This window comes from Bos indicus x Bos taurus, chromosome 14 (assembly GCF_003369695.1).
Source record: "Bos indicus x Bos taurus breed Angus x Brahman F1 hybrid chromosome 14, Bos_hybrid_MaternalHap_v2.0, whole genome shotgun sequence".
NCBI classification, from domain to species: Eukaryota; Metazoa; Chordata; class Mammalia; order Artiodactyla; family Bovidae; genus Bos; species Bos indicus x Bos taurus.
In genome coordinates this window covers 21,609,846-21,629,565 of record NC_040089.1, presented here as the reverse complement: position 1 = coordinate 21,629,565, position 19,720 = coordinate 21,609,846, and the positions used below count along the sequence as shown (strand labels likewise).

The following is a 19,720-nucleotide window of genomic DNA, read 5'->3' as shown; positions in this document are numbered from 1 at the left end:
GCAATTAAAAATTCCACTTAGCATTGCAGTACATATATATATTTTTCTGTCTGTACAGACAATGTTACAACAAAAATGGTGCCAAGCAGCAGAAGGATTTGCATATTAGGTCTGGCTTGCGTTTTCCAGGTAGGAGTTGTGTTAAGTTGGGGAGATTGATTATGTTGTCCCCAGTTTATTCCAACAAGGCATCAGAGTAGATGATCTGACTGCCACATGCGTGGTCGTGCAGCTGCTCCCTGTTCTGTTTGACTCCAGCTCCCTGAACTCTGTGAATTCAGTTGCACGCAGGACATCCTGGGAGGAAGGCAGGCATCACAATGATAGGGGGTCGGGTTGACATCCGGGGAGGAGGCAGGATGGATGGGGGTGCAAGTCCAGCTTCTTCAAGCTATTTTCTGTTTGCTGTGTTAATATGCTGCTGGAGCTTGTCGACTTTCATTCAAAAGAAAAGTAAAAAAGCTTTTTTCCTTGTGCCCCAAAATGATCCCCCAAGCCCTTCTACTTTTTAGGATTTGACCTTAATAAAAAGGTTCCATAACCATTCCGTTTGAAAAGGGGCGGGGGAGTCAGATGTCAGAGAGCAAGAAAATGAAATTTTGCATCAGGCGGAATTTCCTCACCAATATTTCAGAAGGATTCATAATTCTGTGGCTGTGTACAAATGATCCATTTTGTTAATCTGAATTTCTAGGGTCATTAAAATTTTTTTCCCTCTGCTCTGGAGTAGTTTATTACTTTGAGAGAGAGGGGGGAAAAAGCCAGTTTAAAACCAGGTAAGGGAAGAAAGCTGACAAAAACATAAATTAGAGGAAGAACTTAATTTAAAAAGTGTCAAAAAGGATAGATAGTCTTAGTTCAATAATAAAGCCTGGTCCGAGAGCCTTCTATCTTTAAATAAAGTGCTCCAGCACTCTATTACCTGTGTACAGCCCATCTTTGATTTCCAATCTAAGTCTATTTTTGCTTCTCGTGATTAGCATACAAATGTGAAAAAAAGAAAAAAGTGGTTACATGCGTGACGATTAGGACATGCCTTTGACTTGAATGTCAGTGTTCTGTCAGCCTAGAGGTGAGGAAATGAATGGCCATTTGCGGGCTCCTTCGAGGTGCATCTTGTCTGAAAATGACTCCAATCCATCTCCTTTTATTTGCATGCTAAGTTCATCACACAGATCGCAAGTCTATAAGCATATATTTGTTTTAAAAGAAACAAAGGGCAGCAGCATGCAGCAACTTGTTAATCTGTGGGAGGGGGCCTTTCCCTTCCTTCTGCACAGGAGCTTTGAGTCCAGGATGGAGTCCACACGTGGGGGCCCTGCCCTGTCAAGAACCACATGCCAGGTACAGGGATGGGAGGGCTGAGTCCTGACACAGATGTGAAGTTGGGCACCAACCCAGTGCATGGGAGGATGGAGGCCAGGGATGCCTTCCCCTAGTTTTACCTCTGAGAATGGTGTTGGGAGGCATCACCTGTCCTTGGGTTTGATGAAGATGGCACCAAATTTACTCTTTTTTTTTTTTTAATTGTTATTGTATTATGCTGTGTTAATTTCAGGTGTTCAGCAAAGTGAATCAATTATATATATGCATGTATCCATACTTTTTCAGATTCTTTTCCTATTTAGGTTATTACAGAGTATTGAGTAGAGTTCCCTGTGCTCTATAGTAAATCCTTGTTGGTTATCTATCTTATATATAGTAATGTGTACCTGTTAATCCCAGTCTCCTAATTTATCACTTCCCTCCACCTTTCCCCTTTGGTAACCATAAATTTGATTTTGAGATCTGTGAGTCTGTCTCTGTCTTGTAAAGAAGTTCATTTCTCTCATTTTTGAATTGGCTTCCACGTATAAGTGGTATCATATGATGTTTGTCTTCCTCTGTCTGACTTACTTCATTTAGTGTGATCATCTGTAGGCCCATACATGGTGCTGCAGATAGTATTACTTCGTTCTTTTTTATAGCTGAGTACTATTCCTGTGTGTGTGTGTCTGTGGTACATCTTTATCCATTCCTCTGTTGATGGACGCTGAGGTTGCTTCCATGTCCTGGCTATTGTAAATAGTACTGCTATGAATATAGGGGGGCATGCTTCTTTTCAAATTATGATTTTCTCCAGATAAACGTGTAGGAGTGGGATTGCTGGATCATGCGGCAGTTCTATATTTAGTTTTCTTTCTTTGTAGGAGCAGGGAGTGGGCCCACAATAGCTAAGACTTCAAATTCCCTAATAATATGTTCAGAGAGTCCCCTGCCAGACTCCTGCCTACCAGCTTCCTCGAGTCCCCATCGGAATCCTCTCTGAAGAGAGTGTCTCTGGGTGGAGGGAGTCTGCCGGCCTCCTGGCACCTGGATGGGCTTTGGTCCTCTCGTGTGGGGCTGGCAGCAGTGAGGGAGGTCACTGCTGTGCCAGTGGCTGCTGACGGATGGCCCCATTTACATCAAAGGCAGTTAGTATGCATGAAACCACTCAAGCATCGTTTGTTTCAGGGAGTCCAACCGGTCCATTTTTCAGTTCCTTTCTGGTTCAGGGTCAGAAGCAAATGAAGGATCTCAGATTGGCTTCATTTGGGGTAAGTGATGCTTCCTTCTTCATTTATAGCAAATATGTTTAAAGTTATCACACTTTTACCATGTGGAAAGGTCCTTCTCTAAAGGCCAGGGAAGCTGTAGCAGGGCTGGAGCCCCTGGTGATGTCGCAGGCAAGTTCATGTGGGTGGTCACAGTCACACACACCTGTGTGCAGTGAGGAGGCAGCCATGGGCAAACGTGCAGAGACACCAGGCTCTGGACCACTGGCCAGACCCAGGTCAGCTTGCAATGCTACTTAAATCCGATCTTAAAGGAGACAGCCCCTTTTCACTTTGAGAAAAAGCTTCAGATTCCACTCCAGGACAGGAAATGATTGATATGATTTTGGAGTTCCACTCAAAAGATTGCTAACATTTGTGTGGTGCATTATAGTTTAAAAACAATCTCTTACTTGTTAATAATGAGGAAGATGTTATTGCCACTTAGTAAGGAAACTGAGTCTCTAATTAGTTTAATCAAATTTCATAGACAAAATAAAATAAAGTCATGTCATCAAAAAAAAAGGAAAAGTTCTTTTTCCGTGTAAAGAATTCATCAAAAATCATAGTCTCAAGAAATGAGAACCAAAGTGCTGTGACAAATGCAGCCATGGCAGCTGACCCAATGTTTGGAAATTGGGGCCCAAAGCTCCTGTCTTTGTCTTTGAACATGGAGTAAAGGAAGTAGTGTTCCCACTGGGCAGGTACGACGCTGTACATGCTCGGTAAGTTACTGGCCACAAGTGGTGTGCGTCCTGTGTGTGTATCATGTTGCCCTGGCTTGACGTTTTTGCCTTGAGGTGATCTACATGGCCAGCTCCGGTCCATGCTCTGGTCCAAGCCTCTATGTTACCCAAGAGCCTGCAGAACCAAGTTAAGCCTGCCTTCTGACTCTGCCCTTACACTGAGATGAAGAACTGAAAATCTTCATCTATGATGTTGCAAGGATTGAGGCTTCTGCTACTTCACACATTTAGCAAAACCACATTTCCTGGGGTCTGTATGGATGCAGAAATCCTCACACACACAAGTCAAGCTCAAGAGGCAACTCATGGATTTCTTCTGATCTTCTACCTTACACAGACATCATCTGGGCTGTTGTAGGATGATATTTAATTTGATGAGTTCTGTGTACCTGCTTTTCCTAGGAAAGGGGCCAGAATAACTTCATTATACACAGATCCTATATCAGAGATTTTCCTCCTTTATTTGAAGAGAAGAGACAGAGTTGATTGACAACTTAATTTCTAAGTCTTAGTGTCTCAGAATTACAAAACCAAGGCTTTGTGCTGATCTGCCTGTGGAATGAGGTTTTGTCAATGAGCCCCATCATTTAAAAACACTCAGTTGTCAATCTGAATAAAAGTAAAAACGAATAAACTCAGTAGACACACACAGGAGTTAAATGCCTTCCTCATATTCCCAGTGATGGCTGCAAGGGTATGCAGACAAGAGGGGTCCCCACAGGACACCATGTTGGAGTTTATTCATTTTATGTTAATAGCATGTTAGGGTCCAGAGTGAGAAGGGTCTGTGAGATAGACACACACCTGAGGCTGCTTAAGGCATTAGATGGGTGTCTTCTGTGGCCATCACATCTCCGAGCAGATATTTCAGGCTCAAGTAATATATTTAATCAGACGTTTCTTCCATTGAGACACACACGTGATCACAGTGTCACCACTCTCTCTGCCTCGGTGCTCTCATCATCTGATGTGGAACCGTCTGGCTCCCGAACTCAGGCATCTTACCTCGGTACATTTCTGCCTGTAAGTGAGGTGACACTACTTTATTAAAGCATATAAACATGTGGTTCTTCAGCCCAGTGCAAAAATAAATGTTTTTTTTTCCCCACATTAATGCATGAAGGGCTGGAAGTGGCATGAGTGATTTCTAAATTTTGCAAGTAAAATTTCCTGAGAGACGTTAATAACATCTATTTTAGTGATTTTCAGCAAATAATAGTCAAGTTTCTGTACATGTTCTGTATGAATATTGTGTGAAAGAGTGGGGAATATACCTATTAATGAAAATGAAAGGTGAGATAGGAGATGCTGTATATAACAAGGGCTATTAGTAAACCCAGACATGAAAACATATGGATCTATTTTGAACAAAACGGAGCCATTGTGGCTCTTAAATGTGGCTAAATCCATCTGGGAGTATAGTTAAGGTAAAGTCTTCATCGCTGTGTTGTTATAATGATAAAGTAGAAGAGAAGCATTTAAGATCACTTTAGTTTTCAACTTAGAGAAGGCGATGGCACCCCTCTCCAGTACTCTTGCCTGGAAAATCCCATGGACGGAGAAACCTGGTAGGCTGCAGTCCATGGGGTCGCGAAGAGTCGGACACACCGAGCGACTTCACTTTTCCTTTTCACTTTCATGCATTGGAGAAGGAAATGGCAACCCACTCCAGTGTTCTTGCCTGGAGAATCTCAGGGACGGGGGTGCCTGGTGGTCTGCCGTCTGTGGGGCCGCACAGAGTCGGACATGACTGAAGCGACTTAGCAGCAGCAGCAGCAGCAGCTTTCAACTTCACAGTTTCACTGCGCACCAAAGTGGGAATCTGGGAGGCAGGCACCTCTGCAATTAATGCACGCATTTAAAACTCCTGAACCTGCAGATGCCATTCACAGGAAACACTTCCAGGAGATACCTGACCAGAGTGGCAACGTTACTGCCAGTTTCACATGGGGATGGGGTTCTAGCAAGACTTCTGAAATGCTTTCAGGCTTGAGGGTCTCAGCCCTGGAGAAGGAGGAGGTGGACAGTGAGAACATCCCCCAGGAACTGCTTTCAAACCTGAGCCACCCACAGAGTCCCCCACGAAAATGGCTGAAAAGCAAAGTGAATGACAAGGACATTGTGATTGTCTGCAGACCTAAGCTAAACTGAGAGAACTTTCCAGGTGTTTCTTGGGACTCCCTTCTAGATGAGCTGCTATTAGGAATCTTTTCCTGTCTGTGCCTCCCTGAACTCCTGAAAGTCTCCAGTGTTTGTAAGAGATGGTATCATCTAGTGTTGGATGAGTTTCTCTGGCAAACTGTAGACCTCGTGGGCAGAAACCTCTACCCAGATCGTGGTTGGTCGGCTGCTGTCCCGAGGGGTGGTTGCCTTCTGCTGTCCATGATCATTTATTAGTTGAACACTTACACTTCAGCCCTTTTTGTCTACAGCACCTGGACCTGTCAAACTCTGTGATCGATGTGTCTACCCTGCACAGCCTTCTGTCTCACTGCTCCAAGTTGCAGAATCTCAGCCTTGGAAGGCCTCCGGCTTTCGGATCCCATTGTCAATAATCTTGCTCAGAACACAGATTTACTGCAACTAAACCTTTCTGGGTGTTCTGGATTCTCTGAATCTGCCCTGAAGACTTTGCTAAGCAGCTGTTCCGGATTGGATGAGCTGAACCTCTCTTGGTGCTGTGACTTCACTGAAAAGCACGCACAGGTGGCTGCTGCACATGTGTCGGAGACCGTCACCCAGCTGAACCTCACTGGGCACTGAAAGAACCTGCAGAGATCAGATGTCTCTACCTTAGCCGGAAGATGTCCCAATCTTGTCCACCTAGACTTAAGCAATAGTGTCATGCTGAAAAATGACTGCTTTCCAGAATTTTACCAACTGAACTACCTCCAACACCTATCATTCAGTTGGTGCTATGAATGGCACCCCACTCCAGTACTCTTGCCTGGAAAATCCCATGGACGGATGAGCCTGGTGGGCTGTAGTTCATGGGGTCGCTAGAGTCAGACACGACTGAGCGACTTCACTTTCACTTTTCACTTTCCTGCATTGGAGAAGGAAATGGCAACCCACTCCAGTGTTCTTGCCTGGAAAATTCCGGGGACGGGGGAGCCTGGTGGGCTGCCGTCTATGGGATCGCACAGAGTTGGACACGACTGAAGTGACTTAGCAGTAGCAGTATGACATAATACCTGAAACTTTACTTGAACTTGCAGAAATTCCCATATTAAAAACACTACAAGTCTTTGGAATCATGCCAGACAGTACCCTTCAACTGTTAAAGGAAGCCCTCCCTCATCTACAGATTAATTGCTCCCATTTCACCACCATCACCAGACCAACCATTGGCAACAAGAAGAACCAAGAGATATGGGGCATCAAATGCTGTCACTGGACTTGCCCAGTTATATATGAAGCCTCTGTTGCAAGATGGTGTCTCCTCTTTTCTTTGGGCAGGGAAAGTAGGCAGGAAGCCCAGTTGTGGAGAGCTCAGCTATCTTTATTATTGGCTTTCCATTGCCTTCCTTCTACAAGTATATTAGAGAACCACTGAAGAGAGAAAACTATGAAGTGTTGCTTTTTAGAAATGACTGTGAAAGCTTTTATCACTGCTATACCTTTAAAAGCCTCAGCTCTATGCTTTTTGAAATTTTAGGGAGAGTGAGCCTATAATTTCAAGGTACCTTATATAGCAAAATTTGAACCATGTCTTCCAAGTTGCCATTCTTCGTAAATCTATTTAGAATCAAGCTTAAAAATCACTACCAGCAAATCATTTTCGTGGCCTATATGGCAACTGAACTTTCTTCTATTTAATTTTTCAGCACTGCTTTATTATAAGACATAGGTTGCAAAAAATAATAAGCTATTTGTATTGTAAGCTAAAAAGAACGAGAATCATAGAGTAGATTTGCAGCAATCTCTTCTGAGGATAGCAAGAAAAATAGACATTTCAACTGTGCCTTTAGATTCGCAGTCAGGTTGATGGAAACAAATAGCCCCAGGTCATTCACCTTAATACCTAAATAAAGAAACAAACACTCTGCCAACCAGAGGTATAGAATTGGTATAGAATTTAAAGACTCAAAAGACAGTTTTCTATAACAGGTTAACCTGGGGTATCCTCTAATGCACATTGATGAAGTCTCCTTTATGTACAGTTGGGAAGGTCCCCTGCAGGAGGAAATGGCAACCCACTCCAGTATTTTTGCCTAGAGAATCCCATGGACAGAGGAGCCTGGTGGGCTACAGTCCATGGGGTTGCAAAAAGCCAGATACAACTGAGACTAATACTACTCTACTCACAATTTCCAACAATCTAAAACTTTCCTGATATGAGCTTAAGCTAAGGGTGGTGGTAGATCAATTCTGCTTTTCTAAAGCAAATAACAGCAACAACAACAATCATTAACAACAATAATTCAGGATCCCAGCACAGTCAGTGAGCTCGTAAGAGGTTCCAGGTCTTACCAGCCACCGTGGGTGCAGAGCAAGGAGACAGCACGTGTGACCTGCCTGCCGGGAAGATGGCATCTGCCAGAACATTGCATTTATTTGGCAGATGTTTGGTGTCACCTGCTAAGTGTTCAGGGCTTCCTTGGTGGCTCAGGGATAAAGAATCCACCTGCCAATGCAGGAGACATGGGTTTGACCCCTGGGTGGGGAAGATCCTCTGGAGGAGGAAATGGCAACCCACTCCAGTACCCTTACCTGGGAAATCCCATGGACAGAGGAGCCTGGCGGGCTACAGTCCGCCGGGTCACAAAGAGTCAGATACGACTGAGAAACTAAATAACAGAAACTGGGTGCTCAGCACTGGGAAGGCACCTCTGATCTTTCAGAGCTTACACTGTGGGGGGAGGAGATGAGGTAGGCAGTGCAAAGATGGATGCTGTGTTGAAGGCAGCTGGCTGCTCAGATGGAAAGAGAAGACGGGTGGGTGGGGGGCACTCTGACATTGTGAAGGCTTCAGACCCTGCCTAGTACTCACAGGTTTCTATTTTTAAGTGTGTGCATTTTGAAATTGACTAAAACTAGCTTCACATGAAGGAGCATTCAGTTATATATGATTCTTTACATTGTTGGGGTTAACAAAGAGGCCCAGAGGTGGCATCATTTTGATTTGTACATGAACATACGAAGGGGAAAGCATACTTCTTGAGGGAAAGAGCTGGTGAGGACCCACGGGAAGAGCAGCAGAGATTGGACATTCCCCAGTTGGGGAGCCAGTCATGCTGGGTGATGGCCCTGGGCTCCTCATCCCCCACTCTTGTGCCTTCAAAGTTGACCTTGTCCCTGCTCTCTCAGGTTGGAAGATTCATGTGTTTCTTGTCATCAGCAGCCACATTTACCAAGGGCCCGGAAACACATTGTGTTTGCCATACGATCCTCATTCTGATCTGTCAGGGCCAGAGACTGGTGTCTGACCTCGCCCTCTCACAGGAGAGGGTAGAGCCAGGTGAGAAGGATGGAAGGAAAAGACAAGGTGACTGTTGTGGAAATGTGGAGAGCATGCTAAATCACTTCAGTCCTGTCCGACTCTTTGCAAACCCATGGACTGTAGCCTGCCAGGCTCCTCTGTCCATGGGATTCTCCAGGCAAGAATACTGGAGTGGGTTGCCATGTGCAATGGAAGATTAAACTAGAAAGACGTGTTGGGTACACAGGATAAAGTTTTCTATCCTTATTACATTTAAGGAGTCATGTTTCTAGCCTTTAGTTCTGACAGTAAAGGGCTGCAAAGGGGGAGATGAACAAGGTCGCACCAGAATCCAGCCTTACAGTAACAATGGACACAAGGATAGATGCTCATCTTTCTCATGGAAACTAAGTCCTGAGCATCTTGGAATTGAAAAAGATCTTAGAGGCCGTCCCAGCCAGTTTTCTCCTCATGGGAAGTTTCCTCAGACACATTGCCACAGACAGTCGTTCAGTTCCTGCCCACATGTCCAGCAATGAACCAGCTTGTTCCATTTTTCAATGTGTCTGACCGCTAGGAATGTCCTTCCTTATGACTGGTCACCATGTACTTCCTTTTTACCTATTATATATTGCAATTCAAAAAACTAAGATCATGGCATCTGGTCCCGTCACTTCATGGCAAATAGATGGGGAAATGATGGAAACAGTGACAGACTTTATTTTCTTGGGCTCCAAAATCACTGGAGATGGTGACTGCAGCCATGAAATTAAAAGCTGTTTGCTCCCTGGAGGAAGAGCTATGACAAACCTAGACAGCATGGTAAAAAGCAGAGACATTATTTTTCCAATAAAGGTCCGTCTAGCCAAAGTTATGGTTTTTCCAGTAGTCATGTATGGATGTGAGAGTTGAACCACAAAGATGGCTGAGCACCAAAGAATTGTTGCTTATGAACTGTGGTGTTGGAGAAGACTCTTGAGAGTCTTTTGGACAGCAAGGGGATCAAACCAGTCAATCCTAAAATAAATCAGTCCTGAATATTCATTGGAAGACCTGATGCTGAAGCTGAAGCTCCAGTATTTTGGTCACCTGATGCGAAGAGCTGACTCATTAGAAAAGACTCTGATGCTGGGAAAGATTGAAGGCAGGAGGAAAAGAGGACGACAGGGGATGAGATGATTGAATGGCATCACCAACTCAATGGACATGAGTTTGAGTAAGCTCCAGGAGATTGTGAAGGACAGGGAAACCTGGTGTGCTGCAATCCATGGGGTCCCAAAGAGTTGGACATGACTGAGTGGCTGAACAACAATAATTGTTTTAACTGTGTCTTCTGATGTGAACATGGGAGAAAAAAACCCCCAAAACCTCAAGGTACAATAACCAAGTTTCCTAAAGATACTTGCAAATGAGAACAGACCAACTCATAAGTAAAGTGACATTTGATTTTTTTTTTTTTTTTTTTTTGGTTGTGGGGAGAAGAGTCTAATTCCTCCTTCGTTCTAATCCCCATGAGAGTTTTCAAATTCCCTATTTGGTCCCCATCTGCAGCCTCAGTTCCTGAGGCCCTGTTGCTGGTTCCCTGGGTCTCAGGGTTCTGGGTCATCAGGACCTTGTCTCCCCCTGCCCCACATGTTCCCCTCTCCTTCTCTGTCTCAGTACAGAGCAGCTCCAGACTTCAGGCTGTTGACTCAAGCACTCGGAGCCACCCTGAGGTCTCTCCTCTTCTGTTCCACATCTGACGCATCAGCAAGTCGTCAACTCCAGCTTCAGATATACCTGGAGCGGGACCACTTCTCATTGCTCCTTGTGGTGTTCTGGTCCAGGTGGAGTTCTCTTGTTGCCAGGATCAGAGCCTCCTAACTAGTTTTCATGCTTCTACCCCTGTTTTCTCAGACACTGTTCATGACACAGTAGCCAGATTTTTAAAAAATCAAATAAGATGTCACTCTCTGCTCAAAATCCTCTGCTTCCTTGGGAGTGGAGGCCAATTCCTTACATACCAGGTCTTAGACTGTCCCAACCTTGAATGCACCATGGACTCCGCTTCTTTGGGGCTCTTGTGAGCTGCTCTCCTGCACCTGTAGCAGATGCTGAGACAGCCGCATCCTTACCCACCAGCCACTTGAGGGCTCCTCAGCTTTGAGGATTTTCCTTTTCTGGGGATCTTCCTGACCCGGGAATTAAGCCCAGGTCTCCTGCATTGTAGGCGGATTCTTTACCGTTTGAGCTATCAGGGAAACTAGTTCAGAAACCAGTTAATCCTAAAGGAAATCAACCCTGAATATTCATTGGAAGGACTGATGCTGAAGCTGAAGCTCCAATACTTTGGCCACCTGATGCAAAGTGCTGACTCATTGGAAAAAAAACCCTGATGCTGGGAAAGATTGAGGGCAGGAAGAGAAGGGGGTGACAGAGGATGAGATGGTTGGATGGCATCACCGACTCAATGGATGTGAGTTTGAGCCAACTCGGAGATAGTGAAGGACAGGGAAAGCTGGTGTGCTGCAGACCATGGGATCGCAAAGAGTTGGACATGACAGAGCAACTGAACAGCAACAACGGGTACAGACCAGGGATTCAAATCTCAAACATTTGAGTTTCTCTGCTTGAGGGCTGTCCTGTGGCTGGGGGACTGGGCTTAGCCTGCACAGAGCTTATCAGAAGTGCCGGGAGGGACCTCACCTGATGGGGAGAGCAATACCCCAGCTTCCTTACGCCCTGGTGTGGCCATTCCCAGGTGTGTTTCTGAGTCCCCCATGGAGTTGAACCTCAAATGCCCATAGTGGTAATTCAGTCATCAGCATAGACTTTGTTTTCCTATTTTAAGCCATTGTATGATTAAAATGTTTAATATGAATCAACCTTGTATTACTGAAATTAACCCAATTTTCTCATGACAGATTATTTTTTTGGTGTTTTATGAGATAAGTTTACAAATATTTTGCTTAGGATTTTGTGCCTAAGTTCAGACATAAGATTATCCTGGAATTTTATTCCTCCCACTGTTTTTTCCCCTGGTTTTGATATCGTGATTCTACTTAACCTCATAAAGCTAATTGGAGAGTGTGCCCTCTTTTTCTGTTCTCTACATGCGTTTGCATATGATTGGAATCATCTGTTTGTTAATGCTCTGGTGAAATTCATTTGTTAAACCTTCTGGAACTGTTGGTTTGCTTTTCAGGGGAGAATTTTATGTAGCATCTCAATTTAGTTAATGCTATGAGACCATTAGACATCTAGATAATTCTGAGTCAGGCTGAATATTTACGTCTTTAGAGGAATCTGCTTGTTTAACTAATCTTCAAATGTATAGGCATAAAGTTGCTTCTATTATTTACATTCTTAATGCTTCTATGAGTAATTCCCATTTTGAGTATTCTTTATTTGCAAGATTTTTCTTGTTGATTATTGTTACCTGATGTTTCCCTTTTTAGAGAAGCTTTTTAAGGCAGCTTTGACTCTGTTGAGCCTCTCAATTTTATCTTTATTTTTATTGCATTAATAACTGCTATTTATTAGTTGCTTTCTTTTCTTTATGATTATTCTGTTTATTTTTCTAACTTCTTAAACTGGCTGTATACTTGTATACTCACTGCTTTTCCTTTTCATGTAAAGTCTACTACATTTAAGGCCTCAGTGGATAATGTTTTTCATATCCCATAGGTTTTAAGACTTTGTATTTTTGTTATCTTTCTGTAATGATGTTGTTTTTAATTGCCATGTACTCAGTGAGTGACTTAAACACATTGTAAATTTTAGTTTTCTAATATTTGTCTTTCAAATTATTCTTTCTTATTGATTTCTACCTTAACTACCTTATGCTTAAAAAACATGGTCTTATGATGTTAATTCTTTGGTATTTATTTTCAGTATATTGTCATTTTCATAATATTCTATGTATGTTTTTTTAAAAATTGGGTTCTATATATGTCTGTTAGCTCAGGTTTGTGTATTTTTAATTATCTACAGCCTTACTGATCTTTGTGTTATCAGTCACTTACTGGGGAAATTAAAGTCTACATCATGATAAGAGCTTTGTTGATTCATATTAGAGTTCTCTAAATTTCTGCTTTATATATTTTGAGGCTGTGTTATTAGATGCTTGCAAGACTAGAAGTGGTGTGTGTTCCTGATAAACTGACTTTTTTGTCATATAATGGCAAGTTATATGATTTTTGTTTATTTTTTCTTGCCTTATTTTAAGCTGATAATTTTTTTCCCTCAATCAATACTTCTTTCTCTTATTGGTTACCCTAGAAATGTTCATATACATGTTTTACATAATACATTTAAAATTAATCAGTACCCTTACCATCCTCTTGGATAATATAGCTACAGGCTTCTTTAAATCAAACCCTCTCCTCCTGACTTCAAAGTGGAGCTTCCCCACATTAGATGTTATTATTACTGCTTTATAAAGTCAGTGTTTATTTAGTTTGCTTGTATATTTACCCTCTTCTTAATTCATTAATCCTTTTGCACGTCAGACTTTCATTTTTGAAAGTATTTTAAACTTTAATTTTAAACCTTGCATGTAATTATAGTTCAGGTTTGACTAAAGATCTGTTCCTTTAGGAAAAGTGGTGTTTGTTTCCCCCAGGCAGCAAACCAGACCGCTGTAAAGTCTTCACTTGGATTTGGTGGGGGGATTCATGTACCAAACCCACGTGCTGCTGCTGCTGCTGCTAAGTCGCGTCAGTTGTGTCTGACCCTGTGAGACCCCATAGGCGGCAGCCCACCAGGCTCCGCCGTCCTTGGGATTCTCCAGGCAAGAACACTGGAGTGGGTTGCCATTTCCTTCTCCAATGCATGAAAGTGAAAAGGGAGAGTGAAGTTGCTCAGTCGTGTCCGACTCTTAGCGACCCTATGGACGGCAGCCTAGCAGGCTCCTCCGTCCATGGGATTTTCTAGGCAAGAGTACTGGAGTGGGGTGCCATTGCCTTGAGGGACTGACTATTGCTTATCCTCATTCCTCCTTGTTGGAGGAGGGAGTGCTCACCAGGGATGTCAGATTGGTGGCTTCCTCCCACCTTCACTCAGAGTCAGGCCCAGAGCAGTGGAGTTCACTCCCATTATACCTGCCAGTGCAGGAGACCTGGGTTTGATCCCTGGGTTGGGAAGATCCCTTGGAGAAGAGCATAGCAACCCACTCCAGTATTCTTGCCTGGAGAATCCCCATGGACAGAGGAGCCTGGCGGGCTACAGTTCATAGAGTCGCAAAGAGCTGGACATGACTGAGGGACTGAGCAACTGAGCACACAGACACACACACACACACACACACACACAGACACACACACACACACACGGCCTTGATGAGGTATATTTTTACTAATCTTTTCATTTAGGGTGTTTCTATCTGTTGGTCCAGGCTTTGCTAATGGTTTGAGGCGGGTGTAATATCGGTAAGTCACCTCTCTGAGTTGTACAGCCAGAGGTTCTCTGTCGTATTTCTGCAGAACTAACTAAAACCAAAGCTCCTGGGAACCAGGGACGGGCAGATGTCCCTGGAATCGTTGTCTTTCTCATAGATTAATGTTCTTTCTTTCATCATTTTGTTTATGTTTAAAAACATTCTGTATTTTTATTTTTCATGGAAAGTTTTTTTTTTAATTACACAATTGACTCTAAATATTGCCAGCAAATGAAAACTACACAATGCCTCTTCTCTATGAAAAAGCCTCGTTTTCTGAATTTCTGATGCCAGGGGACAATTATTATGCTCATTTCTGGCTGGAGATCAGTTAGTAGGATAGTGGCAACGTTTAGATCAAAATCCATAAGCAATCGAAAATTCGTGGCTGTCACCGTCATTAGCAGATGTGGTATTGTTGGTATTGGCTTGGAAATGCTATCTACCTAGTGTATCTTTGCAAAATAAGTAATTTTTACAGTATTTTATGAATTTTTATAAGATTGTGCAAGAGGTGACAGTGTGTCATGTTCACTTCAATAATGGGATTGCTGTCAAGTCTATGTGGTTGTCCTGGAAACAGAGAAAGTTAAGGGTTATGAGATACAAATGGTCACAAAAGATCACCGCTTCCTCATAGGGAAATAAATTCATGCCCGCAACAAAGCCTGAAAACCGTAATAGGAATTTTAAAAGGAATCCTGGAGTTCAGAGATGACCTTAAAATGCTTTTGTTAGTTAACACTTTCTAAGTATTGCTAGTAGTAGGGTTAATAACCTATTAGTTCTGATTCTATCTTTTTAAAATGAATTAATTCCTGTATTTATTTTTGGTTGCCCTGGGTCTTTATTGCTGCAGCTGGCTTTCTCTAGTTGTAGTGAAAGTGAGAGTGTTAATCAGTTGTGTCCAACTCTTTGTGACCCCATGGACGGTAGCCCACCAGGATCCTCTGTCCAGGGGGTTCTTCAGTAAGAATATTGGAGTGGGTAGCCAGTCCTTTCTCCAGGGCATCTTCCCAACCCAGGGATCGAACCCGGGTCTCCTGCATTGCAGGCAGATTCTACGATCTCTAGTTGTAGGGAGGGGACTATTGTTTGTTGTGGTGCTTGGGCATCTCCTTGCTTCTCTTGTCGAACTCAGGCTCTAGGCTCTCGGGCTCAATAGTTGCAGAAAGAGTGGGCTCAGCAGTTGTGGTTCACTGGCTTAGTTGCTCCACAGCATGTGGGATCTTCCCTGACCAGGGATTGAAACTGTGCCCCTGCATTGGCGGGCAGATTCTTACCCACTGGACCACAAAGGAAGTCCTGGATTCTACTCTTAAAGTTGCAATTTGCTAGCATTAACCTTGATGGTAAGTACACTAGTTTACATGTTTAACATGTTTTAAAAAGCATATGTATTCTTACTTTAAATTCTCTTTGGGACAAGGCATAGCCTATATAATCAAAGTCACACACAGACTGAATATCTTTCTTCTGAGGTCTAAGAACATCAAGAGATGGGAACGCCTTCCCTTGGTTTGAAATTTCAAACCAAGGAGGAGGAAAGTACTAAATGTTGCAGTGGAGGAAAGTACTAAATTCTACTGTTTTGAGTATTATTTTAATTTAATATTAAACAGATATCCATGATTTTCATGACTTCAGGGACTTGAAGCAGAAGAGGATGTAAGGTGACCCGTTAAGAAATAGGGCTCACGATGAGCAGGGGAAAAATTGAGTGTGTCAGACCCTGGCCCCCTTCACATGGGAAAGTGTTAGCCACTCTGAGCAGGCTTGCTCACAAACTGCCCTCTGCCCTCATCCATCCTCAGATAATCTGAAGTTTCAAACACAGCTGAAACATAAGGCGTTTCTTAGCTTTGAACATAATTTGGACAAATAATTTCTTGTTTTTGACTTTCAAAGTAGATTAGTCCCTGTGGAGTTGGAAGGGCTGGACTTGGTCTAGGGAACAGTGATAGAGCCGGTTGTTGGGGGATGGTGGGGGTTCTGGGTGCAGATTCCGAGTCAGGACCTGGAGAAGGGAAATACAGGGTCCCATATGTCAATCAGAGTTTATCTACAAGAACTGGGAAAATCTTTCTGGGCTTCTTGGAGGACATCCTGTTCAGATACGTGTGTGTGTGTTTCTTCCAGAATTATGGCTCCCTGGAGAAGAGCATCTGGAGTTGGTTTCTTGCCCCATTGGTGGGCTCTGACCTTCCAAATTTATGAACTTCCAGCCTCTCTTTCATCTAGCTTCTGTGGGCTATGGGTGAGAGCATCGTGCTCTGGTGCTATGAAAAATCTCGTGTTTATAACTGCGTGTGATTTGCCCAGCAATAGGGACCACAGCTTTTATCACCTTCACAAAACGGTTTTTGATACCTTCTTCCTAAAAACATATTAAATGATATATTATAACAGCCTGCCTTACAGATCAGTCTGCTTAGTTGCTAGAATTCAGGGCACCTTTTCTATGATTCCGCCAACTTTTTAGTTAGAAGGATGATAATTTACCACTGATAAACATCCGCTTGCGCTGTCCTTACGTTTCAGTAATGAAGAAACTATGACTGTTTGGCCCTTCAACTGTGATGGATTGGATTTGGCAAAGCTTGATGATATGACACACCAAATGCACTGAGACGAAATTGCTTCCAAGTTGATAAACTGAAACAAATGAATTTCAACTTGAAGTGAACTTTAACAAAAGTCATCATCTCAGTTATAATTTATTTTTTAAAAGGACATAATAGACAATATTATAATCTAGATAGTAGAAGATGGTGTGCAATTTTCTATTCACAAGGTTAAAAAGCTTTTATTCACCTATGTAGTTTCCCCATTTCCAAGTTCATTGGGTGTATCTTAAGATTTTACTTGTAAAAAAAAAGACATAGAAGTACCCCTCCAATTATTTTTAAGTATTCTAATTTAAATTTTATATCAGTTAGTATCTAGGATTTTGACTAAACATCATAGAGAAACCAAACCTGCCAATACTGGTGGGTATTTGACCTGGCGAAATAAGTAATGTTTTTAGTAAAAGAATATCAGGATTTAAATGTTATAAAACTGTATATGGTTTGGCTTAAGATAAAAAACTTTTCTCTGTTTATTTGACATATTTAGACAAGTAAATATGTAAAATTTAAGTAAAATTTCATTCTTTTATTAATAAATAAATAGCTTCCTATGAATTCAAAAAGTTGGGAGAAGAGAAAATAATGCACCACTTATTAAACTATGAAATTAACTGGATGGTGTTTTTACAGACTTCAAAGTATGAGTGTACATCTGTTTAAAAATTGGGTTGTTATTTGTTAGTTCGATGGCTTTTTGGAAATTGATTTCTTACGTATCAAAGCTATGTGCCATTAGGATGTAATGTGGTGTTGCCATGAAACCAGGGTTTTCTGCTTTCCATTTCTGTGTTTGTGGTTAGGTGTTTAACAAGATGAAGTGAACAGGGTTCACCTCCCACCTCCTCCCCTTACTTATTGTACATTATTGAAAATTATCTGTTTTATGGCAGAAAAATAGGTTGTATCACAGAAATATCATGCAACTCTTTTTTTCCGTCTATTTTTTGTTACATTCATGAACAAAATTTTGCTTGAGAAATGCTGGTTTCTGAAAACTAAGTTTGGAGGTAAAGGGCATACATATTTCACATACATATATTTTAATATATTTAACATACACATTTATGTAGTATATACATACATGTATATATAGATACGAATGTTTTACCTACATACATATATGATTTTTAACCTTTTTTGATGTATTTTCTTCTAAAGGCAACCTGACCAGCACATAAACATCCATTATCACATTTCAAGGATGAATATGTAGAAGTGGAATACTGCTTTGTGATGATTGCATTTGATATGTTTCCGTCTTTTAATTTTAATTACTTTTGATGCTCCTGCTAGTGGTTGATTTATCCTTCTTTAGCTGCTGTCAGGAAAGATGTCAAGTTGTCTGGTTTAAGGTGAGAAGTATTATTTCTACAGAGGCCATCAGTGTTGAGAGGGTACCCAGATGTGTGATGATTCAAAAGAAATTCACTGAAGAGAGGCATGTCAATGGGTTACAGAAGTGCTGAACTCCTCTGAAGCATTGTGGAATAAAACATATGAGAAATAAAGGATTTGTCATTAAGATTTTTAATGAATTGCCTTGTTAATCCATACGCTGTATGTGTGTTTCAACAGTTCTAGGCTTAATTAGTGTACTTGATGATTATGTGTATTATCTGATGTACACACTGATTAAGCATTGTCCACACACTGGAGCTGGAAACAAGATTAGTCTTTAAAGTAGTATCTAGTCATCTAACCCAGGACTCAGGATGCAAATAGATCAACTTACGTAAAATTAAATTAGTTCTGATAGAACCGATTTTGTCCGAGCAGCTGGTGTCACATTGTAAGCAACATTCTCTTGTTGTAAGAAATAAAGGGTTTCTGTTGGCAGAACCTTATATCCTTTTAAGCTTAAAAACTCTAGGCAGACAGTGTTAGAGTTGAACCAAAACTCTTAGACACCAGGAATCATGGAATATTTTCACTTAACTCATTGCACTGTGTTGTAGAAATGCTGTTTATTACGCTGTTTCGACAGCTGGGGGACTGAGTGCCAGGCTCAAAATGCTTTTCCTGATAATCTTCTGTTTTTAGGCATTTACAACTTTTGTAGATTTTCTCTCATACTGAGATTCTTCGGAGAGTATTTTAGGTCATATATTCAAACATACAGTGAACTCTTCTCTGCTTGAATTTGCAAATAATTTAGGTATTTTATCTTTTCTCTCTTTTGTTCAATAACTACGTTTCAATAACCTCAGATATGCAGATGACACCACCCTTATGGCAGAAAGTGAAGAAGAACTAAAAAGCCTCTTGATGAAAGTGAAAGTGGAGAGTGAAAAAGTTGGCTTAAAGCTCAACATTCAGAAAACGGAGATCATGGCATCCAGTCCCATCACTTCATGGGAAATAGATGGGGAAACAGTGGAAACAGTGTCAGACTTTATTTTTGGGGGCTCCAAAATCACTGCAGATGGTGACTGCAGCCATGAAATTAAAAGACGCTTACTCCTTGGAAGGAAAGTTATGACCAACCTAGATAGCATATTGAAAAGCAGAGACATTACTTTGCCAACAAAGGTCCATCTAGTCAAGGCTATGGTTTTTCCAGTAATCATGTATGGATGTGAGAGTTGGACTGGGAAGAAGGCTGAGTGCCGAAGAATTGATGCTTTTGAACTGTGGTGTTGGAGAAGACTCTTGAGAGTCCCTTGGACTGCAAGGAGATCCAACCAGTCTATACTAAAGGAGATCAGCCCTGGGTGTTCTTTGGAAGGAATGATGCTAAAGCTGAAACTCCAGTCCTTTGGCCACCTCATTCGAAGAGTTGACTCATTGGAAAAGACTCTGATGCTGGGAGAGATTGAGGGCAGGAGGAAAAGGGGACAACAGAGGGTGAGATGGCTGGATGGCATCACTGACTCGATGGATGTGAGTCTGGGTGAACTCTGGGAGTTGGTGATGGACAGGGAGGCCTGGCGTGC

At 42.1% G+C, this 19,720-nt stretch overlaps 1 pseudogene; it reads left to right on the top strand.

Annotated features, from left to right (window-relative positions):
* The first annotated feature begins 5,779 nt into the window (after window positions 1-5,779).
* On the top strand, window positions 5,780-6,986 carry LOC113903995 (annotated as a pseudogene).
* Window positions 6,987-19,720: the final 12,734 nt, after the last annotated feature.